This window comes from Neophocaena asiaeorientalis, unplaced genomic scaffold (genome assembly GCF_003031525.2).
Source record: "Neophocaena asiaeorientalis asiaeorientalis breed wild unplaced genomic scaffold, Neophocaena_asiaeorientalis_V1.1 scaffold67, whole genome shotgun sequence".
NCBI lineage: Eukaryota > Metazoa > Chordata > Mammalia > Artiodactyla > Phocoenidae > Neophocaena > Neophocaena asiaeorientalis.
The window spans coordinates 9,097,515-9,110,837 of NW_020173731.1; the positions used below are offsets into that span (position 1 = coordinate 9,097,515).

At 47.0% G+C, this 13,323-nt stretch overlaps 1 protein-coding gene across 1 annotated transcript in view; it reads left to right on the forward strand.

The window, feature by feature from the left end:
* Positions 1-1,838: 1,838 nt before the first annotated feature.
* The window catches only part of LOC112403484 (uncharacterized), a 72,949-nt gene continuing 61,464 nt past the window's right edge, over positions 1,839-13,323 (forward strand). Inside the window, exon 1 of the mRNA XM_024750971.1 lies at positions 1,839-1,921. The gene's annotated coding sequence lies outside the window, so the exon portion shown is untranslated. The remainder of the gene's footprint in view (positions 1,922-13,323) is intronic.

Consider the following 13,323-nt stretch of genomic DNA (forward strand, 5'->3'; position numbering starts at 1 on the left):
TAGAATTGGGTGAGGCTGTATGCCTTGTACTTGTTTATTACCCCAGGGCCCGCCCAGACTGCTGGACCAGTTTCTGCTGATGAGCGCCCACGTCCTCTACCAAACCACACCCCATTCTGAAGTTCAGGTTTCTGTTTAAGTTTTCTTCTCGCTAGTGGCTATGTCCAGGAGGATATGTATTGGAAAGACAGATATATACATTTACCTCTCCAAGCTCTCTCCTTGACCTTTGCTATACCATTCACTTATAAATTACTGAGAGGCCCTGGGATGTGCTAAAGAGATGTGCCATAGGTCCTTAGCCTCCGCCAGCAAGGCTGTTTGTTCTGGTTCCTTTCCAGTCATCACTCTAGAGGAATAAGAGCCCTGGACAGAGTCAGGAGGCCTTTGCCAACTACCTGATCTTGGACAAGTCACTTCCTTTTCCAGGCCTTAGCGTCTAGTCTAAGGGTCTAGTTTCTTGCAGATCTAAAGCCTTCACATATGATTTCCAAAGTTTTTTCCACTTTTGCTCAGGTTTCCGATGCAGGTGGGGCTTTTGAAACCAGCAGCCCAGATTTCTTTGGAGTCTTGTGGGAGGGAGTAGGGGGAATGGAGGCCTGGTTCCTAGAGCAGGCCCCTGTCTCCAGAGGGGGCGGGAGCCCTCCAAGTAGAGGGTGGCCCCTGTTCCTTTTGGGAGCTTGGGAGTGCTAGAAGAGCTGGTTTTCCCGGTGACCAGGAGTTGGAAAACTACAGCCCATGGGCTGATGCCTGCTTTTGTAAATAAAGTTTTATTGGAACACAGACATGCTCACTGTTTACGTCTATGGCTGCTTTCATGCTACATTGATATAGTTGGGTAGTTGCAACAGAGACTGTATGACTACAAGGCTAAAGTCTTTACTGTCTTGCCCTTCAGGGAAAAAAATTGCTAATCTCTGTCCTAGACCACCAGAAAAGTGCTTGGATCACCACTGGGGATGCTTACTATGGCCAGATTCCTAGGGTTCTTGAAGATTCTGCCTTGGGCCTTCCTTTGTGATCCTATGACAGGATGATGTGGCAATTGAGATGGTAGATTGTTAGAGTCAGCCCGAAGATAGTGATCCTGGATCTGGGAAACCCCTTTCATTTTCATCTGTTTTCCTGAAGCCTGGAGGGTGCCTGTCCCCGCAGTCCCTCACACGTATACTTCTTTGAGCCCGGAGACCTACATTCCTCATCAGGGAAGGCTTGTGGCCTTGGTGTGACAAGCCACCCTCCCTCTCATTTCCCAGGCCTATGCAGAGGAGAACGGACCAACCCAAACCCAGTGTCTGGTGAGGAGAAGGAGAGGCTCATTGGTTCTGCCAAGTCCTGCAGCATATTTCCCCTTGATACCTTTGCCTTGTCACCTCCGGCCTCACTATGCCCTTTAGTTCCAAGGCCCTGGAGATGCATCTGCAGAGAGAGCCTGCAACCCAGCCTGGTTTGTCTGCCTGAACTTGGCACTCATCCGCTGTCAGAATAAGGCCCCGCAGCCTGGGGTTTGTGGGGTGTGTGTCTGCGTTGGTTTGAGGCTGGAATCAGTACTCAGGATTCTTGCAGCCAACCTTACAGAGTCCCCTTGTGTCCTGGTCTCCACCTTTTTTGACTCGGGCCTCATGCTGGAGTCTCGGTGAAACTCCTGGGTAGGAACAGGATGAATTTCAAGCTCTCGCTTTTATAAAACAGTAGCAGAAGAGCAGTTGGGCCACTTCTGCTCAGGGCTGAGGTAGGAAGTAGCAAGAGGAAACCGTGTGCTCAGAGCCATGCAGGAGGGGGGCAGGGGGTTGGTAACTGAGGTTTATTCCCATTGCAGCTGGAAGGGAGGAGGCTGGCAGCGAGAGGAGGGAGCAGACGACCCCGAATAGCAAAGGAGACGGAAGCTAAGCACACCCAGAGCTGCTTTTAGCTGGTAATGGTAAGCCTGGCTCTAGGGGCCTTACTTCTCACCTCCCCTACACACATTCCCCCCAGAGGCCGGGCCTGTGACTGTCCTCATCAAAGAAAAAAGTAAAAAGGTCTTCATCAGAAATCCTTTCTAAATACCTTTCAGTTTAGGGTGACCCCAGACTGCACGGGTTTACACGAATGTTTAGACAAGTACACTGACTTGGAGAAACATTCATTTACTACAGACTTATTGCGGATCTCTTCTGGGTTGGGCATTGTGTGAAGCTTGGAGGATACAGAGGTAAATAAAGGATTCACAGTGTGGTCTGGAAGGTGTATGGGCAGTTGAACCAATTTTAGTAGAACCTGTGCTAGATCATAAGCTTCGGGTGAGCACATCTGTGTGTGTCGTGTTCACCGCTGTGGCCCCGTGTGGGGTCCTGTGCTCGGCACATGGCAGGCACACACATGTTTAACTGGCTGACGCATCCCTGTTTGGTGCGTGTCCTGGAAATGTGCAGGAGGGATCTGAGGAGGTAAGTGGAGCAAGAGAGGAGCTCACGGCAGCCTGTGTGACAAATCTGGGCAAAGGATGGACATACCTGGACGGACTGGTTATGCGAGTGCTGTTAAGGAGAAAGGATGTAGAACGGTTGACCGTGTGGGAATGAGAGACACCGTTGGCCTTAGGACAATGAGAAAGGAGGAGAATGACCTGGTACAAAGAGGTGGGTAACCAGCCCCACATCACTGGATAAAGCCAGGGGCTGGGGAAGAAAGAAGCCAGCCAGTAGCAGGGAAGGTAAGATTGAGTCGGGAGAGCAGAAACCAGCATGAGAGGAAGCCTGGAGGCGTCTCAGGCCCAGGGTGGAAGCAGAGCTGAAGCAGGTGAGTCCCAGGTGAAGGTGATGACAGTGACTGTCAGCTCTGTCCTGCAGGTCTCCTCCGAAATGACCATGTCCAGGTATGACCCAGAATACCACATCTCCCCGCACTGGGGCAGACACAAGGAAATTAAGTGGAGTTTGAGATTATGGTTATTCTCCTTTCTAAAATTCTTACTATGGAACTTTTCACATATCTATGACGGTAGAGAGAGTAGAAGAAACTTCAGTGTTCCCGTCACTCAGTTTTATCTTGTAATCAACACATGGCCCCTTTTGTTTCATTTGTACATTCATCGACCTTATTCCTTACTCCCTTCTTGGATTATTTTACAGCAGATCCAAGACATCATATTTCATCCCTAAATACTTCATGATGAATCGCTAAAAACGTAATACATTTTAAAAAACATAATCCCAGTAGTAGTATCACCCCCTGCAAAAGCACCGTTATTCTTCATGTCACCAATCATCCATTCAGTTACGTTTCCCTTGCTTGTTGCCATTTTTTTTTTTAAATAGTTGGTTTTGTTTGAATCAGCCTCCAAACAAGATCCCCATGTTTCATTTAGTTCATGATTGATCTCAACGTCTCTGTTCATAAAGGTTATGTTCATCCTGAAAAGAATGATGCTTTGCAATTCTACCTTTTAGATTTAATTAGCTGCCGCTGCTCTGTCTCCACTCAGCTGCCATCAAAAGCTTTCCTGAGTTTTGTTGAACCATTTGGTGATTTTTGAGCATTCTTCATTATTCCTCATCTTTGTGGTTTAACGTAACTAGTCGTTTTTACCTTCCTTCAATAAATACTTCTCGGGAGCCTCCCATGTGTCAGGCACTGTACCAGGCACTGGGCATACTTCTGTGAAAAGACAGGCTGGGCCCTGCTCTCAAGGAGCTTACAGTCTGACCACGCGAGAGCTGTTGTGGGTCTGCTTGTTGTCCCCCACCCCATGTTCATCCCAGCCAAGTCGGGTGACCATGACCATCACTTCTGTGCTGACACGTTTGCCACGTCCTAGGGCTCAGTATTCATGTTCTCATGCTGTCCTTTCATGTGGTTGATAAGTGGTGTCCCCAGTACTGACGGCGAAGCCAGGTGTGGTTTCTGTGTCATGTCCCTGTTTCATAGCCGTGCCCATGGATTCTAGCAGTGTCACCAAGTGACTGCGTGTGTCCATGTGACACTCTTGGGCTTGAGCCTTTATAACTAGGCGAGATCACGTGGAGAGCTTGCTTAACTGGCAGACTGTAGAGGGGTTGAGTAAAAACATCTGGAAGGTGCTCAGAACTGTTAAAGAGCTCAGCGCATGCCATGGTGCTGGCATGTGCTTTGAGCAGGTCGGATGTTTCTGTGTCTTTGTGGACTTCCGGTTGCTTTGGGGCTTTGGCCCATAATGATTAGGCTACCTGCCTAATTAGGCCTGCTTTCTCGACCTGCTGTATTTTTGCCAAGCAGTACGGTATTGGGTGACTGCCGCCTCAGTAGCAGAATCTAATGGTACAATTCAGGCCTGTCTTGTTAATAAGGCATTTCACTGATTTGCATTTCTCTGTGAATAAATAATCAGACTTATTTGGACACTGTGACTTTTGATTTTGAGAGTGGTCTGTGATTCTTCTTGTATTTTTCCAGTTCAAATGCAGCTATATTGCAGTTCCTGGATTATAGTGTCTGAGCCTTTGAACAGAAAATCTTAGTTAATAAAAATGAGTGTATTCCCAGATACAAAGACTAGTATTCTTTCACCTTTCCTAGGTCTTTTATTCTGTAGTTAAGATAATAATACAGACTATATGAATATGCCTTGATATCCATGTCCTGTTACTGAAGGCTACATAGTTTAGAGTTTGGTGCTACGTTTTTATTTTCTTCTAATTACGTAATCTTTTGATTATGCACCGGTGTTGGTTAAAACTTCCGAACAAGTTTCCTTGCGTGTTTGTGTGCGCGCGTGTATGTATACAGCATCGCCGTGCTAGTACATTATATACGTTACAAAACACAAAAAGTTAAAAATGGCTGGATATATTGTATTTCTGTCTGCACTACTTATGGTCCTGTGGGAGCCCCTCTTGTTTGCACTAAATTTCACCCTGAGACGTATTCAGGATGTCGCTCCAGCACCTCCCTCTCCTTCTTGCATCACCATTTCTCCCCTCTCTCCTGGATCATTTCCATATGCTGCTGTTTTTCTCATCTTAAAAAAGGCCTTCTTTGACCTCACCTCTTCTAGCTGCTGCCCGTTTCTCTGCCCCAAAGAGTTTCCAGTCCTTGCTCCCTTCACTTCCTCTGTCAGACCCCTCCAGTCAGGCTAGTCCCAGCCACTCAGGACAGCAGCGCTCTTGCCAAGGCCAGCGGTGACCTCCATATTACTAAGTCTAGTGGCCCCTCCCTGGTCTTCATCGAAGTAGCTTCAGCGATATTGGCACAGCTGGTCATACCCTTTTTCTTGAAGCTCTTTCTTCACTTGACTTCCAGGATATATATTTCTGGTTTTCCACCTGTCTCATTGGCCATCCCTCCTCAGCATCTCGTCTCCCTGACTTCTGAATGTTAGAAGGCCTGGGGCACCTGCTGTCTATCTTCTTTGTCTTCGTGATCCTCTCCCAACTCATGACTTTACATACCACCTGTATGGATGTTGTCTAGAATTCACTTCAGAGTAATCCCGCGAGATAAACAAGACTGACCATGAGTTGATAATGGTTGAAGCTGGCTGGTGGGTACCTGGGGGTTTATTCTGCTGTTCTCTCTAGTTGTGTTTATGTTTGAAATTTTCCATAATGGAAAGTTAGAAAAAAATCTACATGCTGATGACCCCCAATTATTTTTCTCAAGCCCAGCTCAAGCTCCTGAAGTACAGTCCTATGTGTCTGTCTGCCTACTTAACATTTCAACTTGAATGTTAATAGACGTTTCATACTTAACATGCCCAAAACTGAACTTCTGATTTTTCGATGCAAATATATTCTTCCTTCAGTCTCCCATCTTGGTTATGAGAATATCAGCCTTCCCGTTGCTCATCCAAAATGCCTATGGTCATGCTTCACTTCTCTCTTTTATGTCCTTCATTCAGTCCATCAAAAAAATCTTGTTGACTCTACCTGCAAAATATACGTAGACTATGACCAGTCAGAACTGCTTCCACTGCCATCACCACGGTCCAAGCCACCATCATCTCTCGCCTGCTTCTCCTTTGCCCCTTACAGGCTGTGGTCCTCACAGTAGTCAGAAGGATCCCACGAGACATAAGTCACATCATGCCTGCCACGCTCAAAACCCTGCTGTGGCTTCTTTCCGCACTCAGTGAAAGCCATGGTTGGAGTGGTCTGCAAAGACCCTGCAGCTTATGAACACTGTCCAATAGAAATATAATGAATTACACAGGACCACCACGTGTGTAATTTAACAATTTCTGGTAGCTAAATTTAAGAGGAAAAGGAAGTAGGTGAAATTAATTTTAATAATCTAACCCAGTATGTCAAAACTGTTTTCATTTTTGATGTGTATTTTGTTGTTCTTTTTGTACTACGTCACACCCATAGCACGTGGCAGTTTGGACCAGCTACATTTCATGTGCTCAGCAGCCTCATGTGCCCAGTGGCTGCCTTATTGGGATTGCAGGCCTACCTAGTCTGGCCCCACTTGGCTTCTGTGTCCTTCCCTCCTACTACTCTTCCCTTCCTTCACTCTGCTCCAGCCCCACTGGCCTCCTTGCTGTTCCTCAGATAAACCAGGCATTTCCTGTGTTAGGGCCTTTACACCTCCTGTTCCCTCTGTTTGGAATACTTTCCCCCAGGGAGACCCGTAGCTGACTCTCGCTTCCTTTGGGTCTGTGCTCAGATACTACCTTCTCAGTGTCCTGCCTACCCACACACGCTTGCTAGCATTTCCTGCGTCTCTTCCCTGCAATGTTTTTTTCTCCATAGCACCATCACCGTTTAACGTAACTGTGCACTTCTGTTACTTCATAGATTTTCTCTCTCTCCCCACTGGAATGTGAGCTCCATGAGGCCAGGGGTTTTTGTCTGTGTTCCCTGCTGTATTTCCAGAGCATGGAACAGTGCCTGGCACATATAAGAGGTGGATTGATGTTGCTGAGGAATTAAATGAAACGTATTATTAAGAATGATTCTTTTTTAGTAAGAACCATGCAATTGAGTGTATTTTATTGTTTCAGAATATCATGGGTCATATTTTGCAATGTGGCAGTTTGAAGGTCTGGTTCATGTCACGGTGTTTTGAAAGAGTCCTCTCTATAAAGATGTTATTGTGGCTTCAACTTATAATTTAAATGGGTTTAAGACCCCTGAAATACTGTATTTCGTTCACTTCATTGAGAGATTTGAAAACAAGTTAGTGTATCCTGTCTTATGGGCGTCCACGGATACAAGGTTTTAGAGACAACGTCTTTCTGTCAAATTTGGTAATATCATCATGTAATGGTGGAAATGATTTCCAAATGCCAGTTTTTGAAATGCTCTTTCCGTGACATAAGTCTCTTTCAAAAAGTAAAGACTTTCTTACCCATTTTTAAAATGTCACTTTACCTTAAAGGGACAGATTAAATACTTATTTGTTTGTTTAAAAAATAGTCATTAATCGGCATTCTCCTGATAGGCACTCATTACAGAAGAAGTCAGCAAATTTTGCAACCTTGTTTTCCAGTTTAAAAAGAAATATAATTTCTGTTTAAGTTGAGCCACTCTTTCAGGTCTTCCACCATGAGATGATCATGACAGTGTGGTCCAGTGCTTTGCAGATCCCACCCTCTCATTGCAAAGGAGTCATTTATTGTATTGAAGAGGATATCCTTAAAGTTGCTTGTCTGGGCACGTGTAAACCGCACTCAGGTACGCAGACAGCTGGGCTGCCCTTGTCCCTCCTTTGGCGTTTTGTGTCTCCTACCTGGACCCAGGATGCGAAGGTGGTGGCACCAGCGTGTTGTGAGTTAGGAGGTAGGTGGTTGTGCTCAGAAGCTGCTCTGGAGGTGAGCATAGCAGGGATTGCTGGAAGAGACGGCCAAGGTAGCTAGGGCAGCCAGCTGTCTTCTTCTTCTTCTTTTTTTTTTAAATTGAAGTATAGTTGATTTACAGTGTTGTGTTAATTTCTGCTGTACAGCAAAGTGATTCAGTTATACATACATTCTTTTTTATATTCTTTTCCATTATGGTTCATCTCAGGATATTGAATATAGTTCCCTGTGCTATACAGGAGGACCTTGTTGTTTATCCATTCTATATGTAATGGTTTGCATCTGCTAGTCCCAAACTCCCAGTCCATCCCTCCCACACCCCCTTTCCCCATTGGCAACCACAAGTCTGTTCTCTATGTCTGTGAGTCTGTTTCTCTTTTATAGATAGGTTCGTTTGCATCATATTTTAGATTCCATGTATAAGTAATATTATATGGTATTTGTCTTTCTCTTTCTGACTTAACTTCCCTTAGTATGATAATCTCTGGTTGCATCCATGTGGCTGCAAATGGCATTATTTCCTTCTTTTTTGTGGCTGAGTAATATTCCATTGTACATATGTACCACATCTTCATTATCCATTCATCTGTTGAGCACATTTAGGTTGTTTCCATGCCTGGGCTATTGTGAATGGGGCCAGCTCTCTTCTTGGAGAGAGAGGTGGTATGCCCTTGAAGCGTTGTGCCATGTCTTCCGTCTATTCACCTATATATGGAAAATGCTTGTGCAGTACGCTTTCCTTCCATTTTGACAGTCCAGGAGGTATGTCAGCTGGATATGTGCACGTGGACTTGTTTTTCCAACTGCCGTGACCAGAAGTGTGATTTAAAAGATGAGCAGCTGGATTGAGAACTGCAGCTCCGGCTGGGAACAGAGGCCCTGATTACTTTCTGCTGCAGTAGAGATCATCTCCTGCGTGCCCTGGACCCGGCATCGATGAGCAAGGCTTGTCTCCAGTGGGCCAGTCTTTGCTACTTAGACCACCGGCCAACCCGTCAGCTTCTCTTCTTGCCACACATTTGTACAGGGCCTCCTGTGGAAAAGCCTCTGTGTTTCTGGATGGAGTGGGGTGGGCACAGGAAAGGAAGGAATGTGCCAGTGTGAATGGGACCTGGTCTCTGTCCTCAGGGAGTTAATGCTTAATGAGGGAGACAGACACCCATGCTAAATACAAGACAAAGCGTAAAAGGGACACGGATGGAGTGTGATAAAGTGTTATATTAGCCAGAAGTGGGAATTGGAGAGGTGGTGAACACGAGCAAGGAGATCTCATCCATCTGTTCATGGCTGAATCCTCAGAGCCTAGCACAGTACTCCATCCCTCTCGGGTGCTCAGTAAATGTGTATTTGTTAATAGCTGGGTGTTGAAGGAATGGGGCTTCACCCCCAGGGACGAAGGAGGAAATGTCTTGTTGGGAGGAGGTGGTCATGTGCCCTGAGTGGGTGTGTGTGGCAGGAGAGGGGCTGTGTTCTGGGAGGGCCAGCCTCAGGGCAGGGCACCCGGACCAGCTTTTTCCAAGAATTTGATTTTGGTGATTCTTAACCTCTTTTTGTGCCAGTTCTCATTAGGAATTGCATGGAAACTGTAGTCTCTTGCTTGAAGAAAAAAAATAAAATCATGACGGCACATGATTTGACATATACCATCAGAGGACTCACAGATCCCAAGGTATAAAACCCTGCCATAGGCTGGGGAGCCGTCAGTGCTTATGGAGCTCTTTAAACAGGGATAAGACACTTGTTTTTCCTGGAGTCTTTGGGAATTGACTCAGACTGAGTATATACTGTGTAGGCATTCTGGGTTTTAAGGTCATTGGTAAGTGACAACCACAATAGTGGCCCTGATGAGCTTAAGGAAGCAGTGGAGAATTGGAGGGGGGTGGCCGTTGGCGGGCTCTGTGCACTGTTACGGAAAGATCCAGTGTTTGCTCCACTGAGCAGGGGATGAAAAAATTTACCTGAGAGAAGATAGAAAAAAATTGACTTTCAAAACGTACTAATTCAGGGACTTCTTTGGTGGTCCAGTGGTTAAGACTCTGTGCTTCCAGTGCAGGGGGCATGGGTTCTATCCCGGGTCCGGGAACTAAGATCCCATATGCCGCTGCATGGTGCGGCAAAAAAGAAAAAAAAAAGAAAAAAAGAAAAAATTTAAGATTAAAAAAGAAAATTAAACGTACTAATTCAGAATATGGAATGCTTATGCTAGCTTTTTTCTGTGACATGTTTCCCAGCTCAGATACCCAGCCAAGCAGTAATTACAGACACAGAGAGGCCAGTGTGTTGCATTTCTGGGAACAGGGAGAGTGGAAGGGAGTTATTAGAGTTTTATATCACCGAGGTATTGGGTTCAGAGAACACTAGCAATTCTGACCCATCAGGGAAGGCTGCTTGGAGGAGGAATGTGGCAGGATTTCATGGGCCACTTGGAAAAGCAGAAAGACTGGGCTTATTTTTAAATTATATGGTTTTTGTTTCTGTTGTCATAAAAATTCCTATAGAGTATCTGTATACCTTCAGTTAAAAAATAAATTAAAAGAACAAACTTTCTGTCCTCTAGGAGTTTGTCGTGTATCTGCTGTACAGATAGGCTGTCTGGAGAGTTAAAAAACCCAGTATGGGCAGTACAGTGTTGTCATTTCTGCCTTTGTGTGTCATAGGTAAGTTCATTCATGGAGGGGTGAGGTTGCGGGGTGGTGAGGCCATGCCTTGTCCCAGGGGACAATGTTGATTGAACATTGGCCCTGTGCCAGGCCGGGTTAGATGCTGGCCAGCACCGGAAGGCACCGCTGGAGTGGGAGGGGAGAGCCCTTGCGCTCCTGCACCCGAGTGTAGCAGGGGACAGACTCGGGGGTCTTGGGAGTAGCATTGTCCGAAGCATATGGCGGGGAAGGGCTTGGTGGTTGCTGTGCAGGCTCTTCCACCCCTCTGCTGACGTCCCCCACTCATGGGATTTGGCTTTGTGGGAAGGTTAGTCTGTGACTGAGTTTTAAAAGGTCTTTCGAAAAGAAGAACCCCTCCTGTTTTCCCCAGAGAGGTGTTCAGACTGCAAGACCAGACACCTTAATGGGTGGTGAAATCAATCAATTTAGTGGGTTGGGACCAATGTGGAAAAAAAAAAAAAAAGACTGTAACAGAAAATATTAGATTGCATAGTATGTAGTAAAGATGAGTATGATTTCCTGAAAGTCTCAGTCATATATATATATCTACAGATATATGTATCTGTATACACACAAGTGCACATGTATGTAAGTACCAGGCCACCAGGCCACCTTGTAAACTTTTTGTTTTCCTTAAATTTTATTTATTTATTTTTGGCTGTGTTGGGTCTTCGTTTCTGTGCGAGCGCTTTCTCTAGTTGTGGCGAGCGGGGGCCATTCTTCATCGCGGTGCGCGGGCCTCTCACTGTCGTGGCCTCTCTTGTTGCAGAGCACAGGCTCCGGACGCGCAGGCTCAGTAGTTGTGGCTCAGGGGCCTAGTTGCTCCGCGGCATGTGGGATGTTTATAGACCAGGGCTCGAACCCGTGTCCCCTGCACTGGCAGGCAGATTCTCAACCACTGCGCCACCAGGGAAGCCCCTAAACTTTCTTTCTTACTGTGGGTTAGGGTCCAGAAAGTTTGAGAAACAAGCACTGGAAGGATTTGTTTGCTCTAAGTGTAGAGCATGGGTTCCAGCCGCTTCCCCAGAGGCCATCTCTATGGAGACTTTTTTTTTAAGAGCAGCAGAGTCAGGCTGTCACAGCATGATCTGAGGTTTGTCTGTGGCTGCTTACCCACTCCTGCCCGCACTTCCCTGTGCCTGGTGTTTCCTGCTGTGGCGAGCTGGGGAGAGAGGCCAGGCAGACCTCACCAGGGGTGGGAGCAGAGGTCGCCTCCCCTCCCAAGTCACCAGGTGTGACCCCCTGGAGTGCAGCATCTCCAGCCCCTTGCCTCTTCTCTGGCTTCTTGACTTGATTAGCTATTTCCATACCAAGGGCAGGGAGAGGAAGGCCATCCTGACTTATTACTTTGCCCCGTTGTTCTCTGTTTCTCAGGGGCATTGGGTGGGGAGGTTAAGAGTTCACACTGTCTGGGGGCGTGGATCCCTGGTAGGCTGAAGTGAGCCAGCTCCCCCCTCAGAATGACCACTTAGCTCGGTAATTCTCTGGCTCCGTCTTTCCCACAGAGGAGAGGAGCCTTTCTCGGATCGTAGTTGCTTCTTCCATCAACTGTGCTGACCGGCCTGCAGAGCGCTGACCCACTTGTGGTACCTCAAATAGAGGTTTAAATTAGGACCTTTAATCTGTAAGAGGCTTACAGCCTGTTGGGTGGCCAGCTGCCCTGGACTTCTCTGTGGGCAGAGCTGGGCTTGGCCAGGCTGTTGTTGGGTTGAGGGAATCATGGGGGTCGGTGGCTTCCTTGGAGGAGTGACCATACGTGTGGCCTCACTCATGGAGGCCTGGGAACAGCAGGAGTCCCAGGGAAGCAGAGTTGTTTGCCCAACACTCCTTTCGCTGTTGGCACTTACACACACAGTCCCTGGGAGTGGGTGGCTACCACCTCTGGCTATGGGACAGGGTGGTGGTCTGTCCTTGTAGTGATGGAGTGGAAAGCCCAGAATTCCATGGGCCTTGGGTGCTGGTGCTGCTTCTTCTGGGCACTGAGCCTGGCTCCTTGCCGATGTGCAGTTAGCTCTGCTGGCTCGGTGTGTGTTTCCATCCCACAGATGCCTATTAACCAAGAGCTGTGTGTCCAATATGGTGCTGGGTGCCATAGGGGCACACAGAAACATGAGACTTGGGGCCTCCCCCAAATCGCTCCTTGTCTTTTTGAGGAGACCCGACTAGTACATAGCAAAGCATTCATTTGTCCCACAGACACATACTTACTTGGCTGGTAGCTGTTCACAGTAGCAAATTATAAAGTTCCAAAGTAATAGGCATGGGGGGGGAAGTTCTTTGGGAGGCCTGGGAAGGGAGAGAGCTATGGGGTAGTGAGAGCTGGGCCTGAGCGGTGGGATTTAGCAGGATGGGGAGAGGGGAGGTCGGTGAAGGTGGAACAGTGTACGCAGAGGCCAGGAGAGTGCGTGGTCTTCCTCTAAGTGCAGGTTGCTGGAGCCTCTTCCTCCCCTCCCGCTTCTTGAAATCGTCCCAGTTTCAGTCCTAGAAACGTACTCCTTCAATAAAGTAGAGACAGATCTCAGGTTCCCTCTTTTTTCTCCTGTTTATCATTATAACAACAGTAATGACTCCTGACTTTTATTGAGCGCTTACTGCATACCACTGTTCTGTGTGCTTTAGGTGGATTGTCTCGTTAAGTCTTCCCAGCAATGCTGATATCACTGTTACATATTATTATGTGCATTTTACAGTTGATGAAACTGAGGCGTAGAAAGGCTAAATGACTTGCCCACGGTCACATAGCAAGTTGGGTCAGAAGTCCACCTGAGGCAACCTGAAAGCAGAGGCCATGCTCTTAACCCGCTGGTTCCCAAACTTGTCTGAACATTGAAATCACCAGGGAATCTTATAAAATTTCCAAAGCCCCAACCAATTACGTTACATGCAGACCAGTTACATCACGGTCTG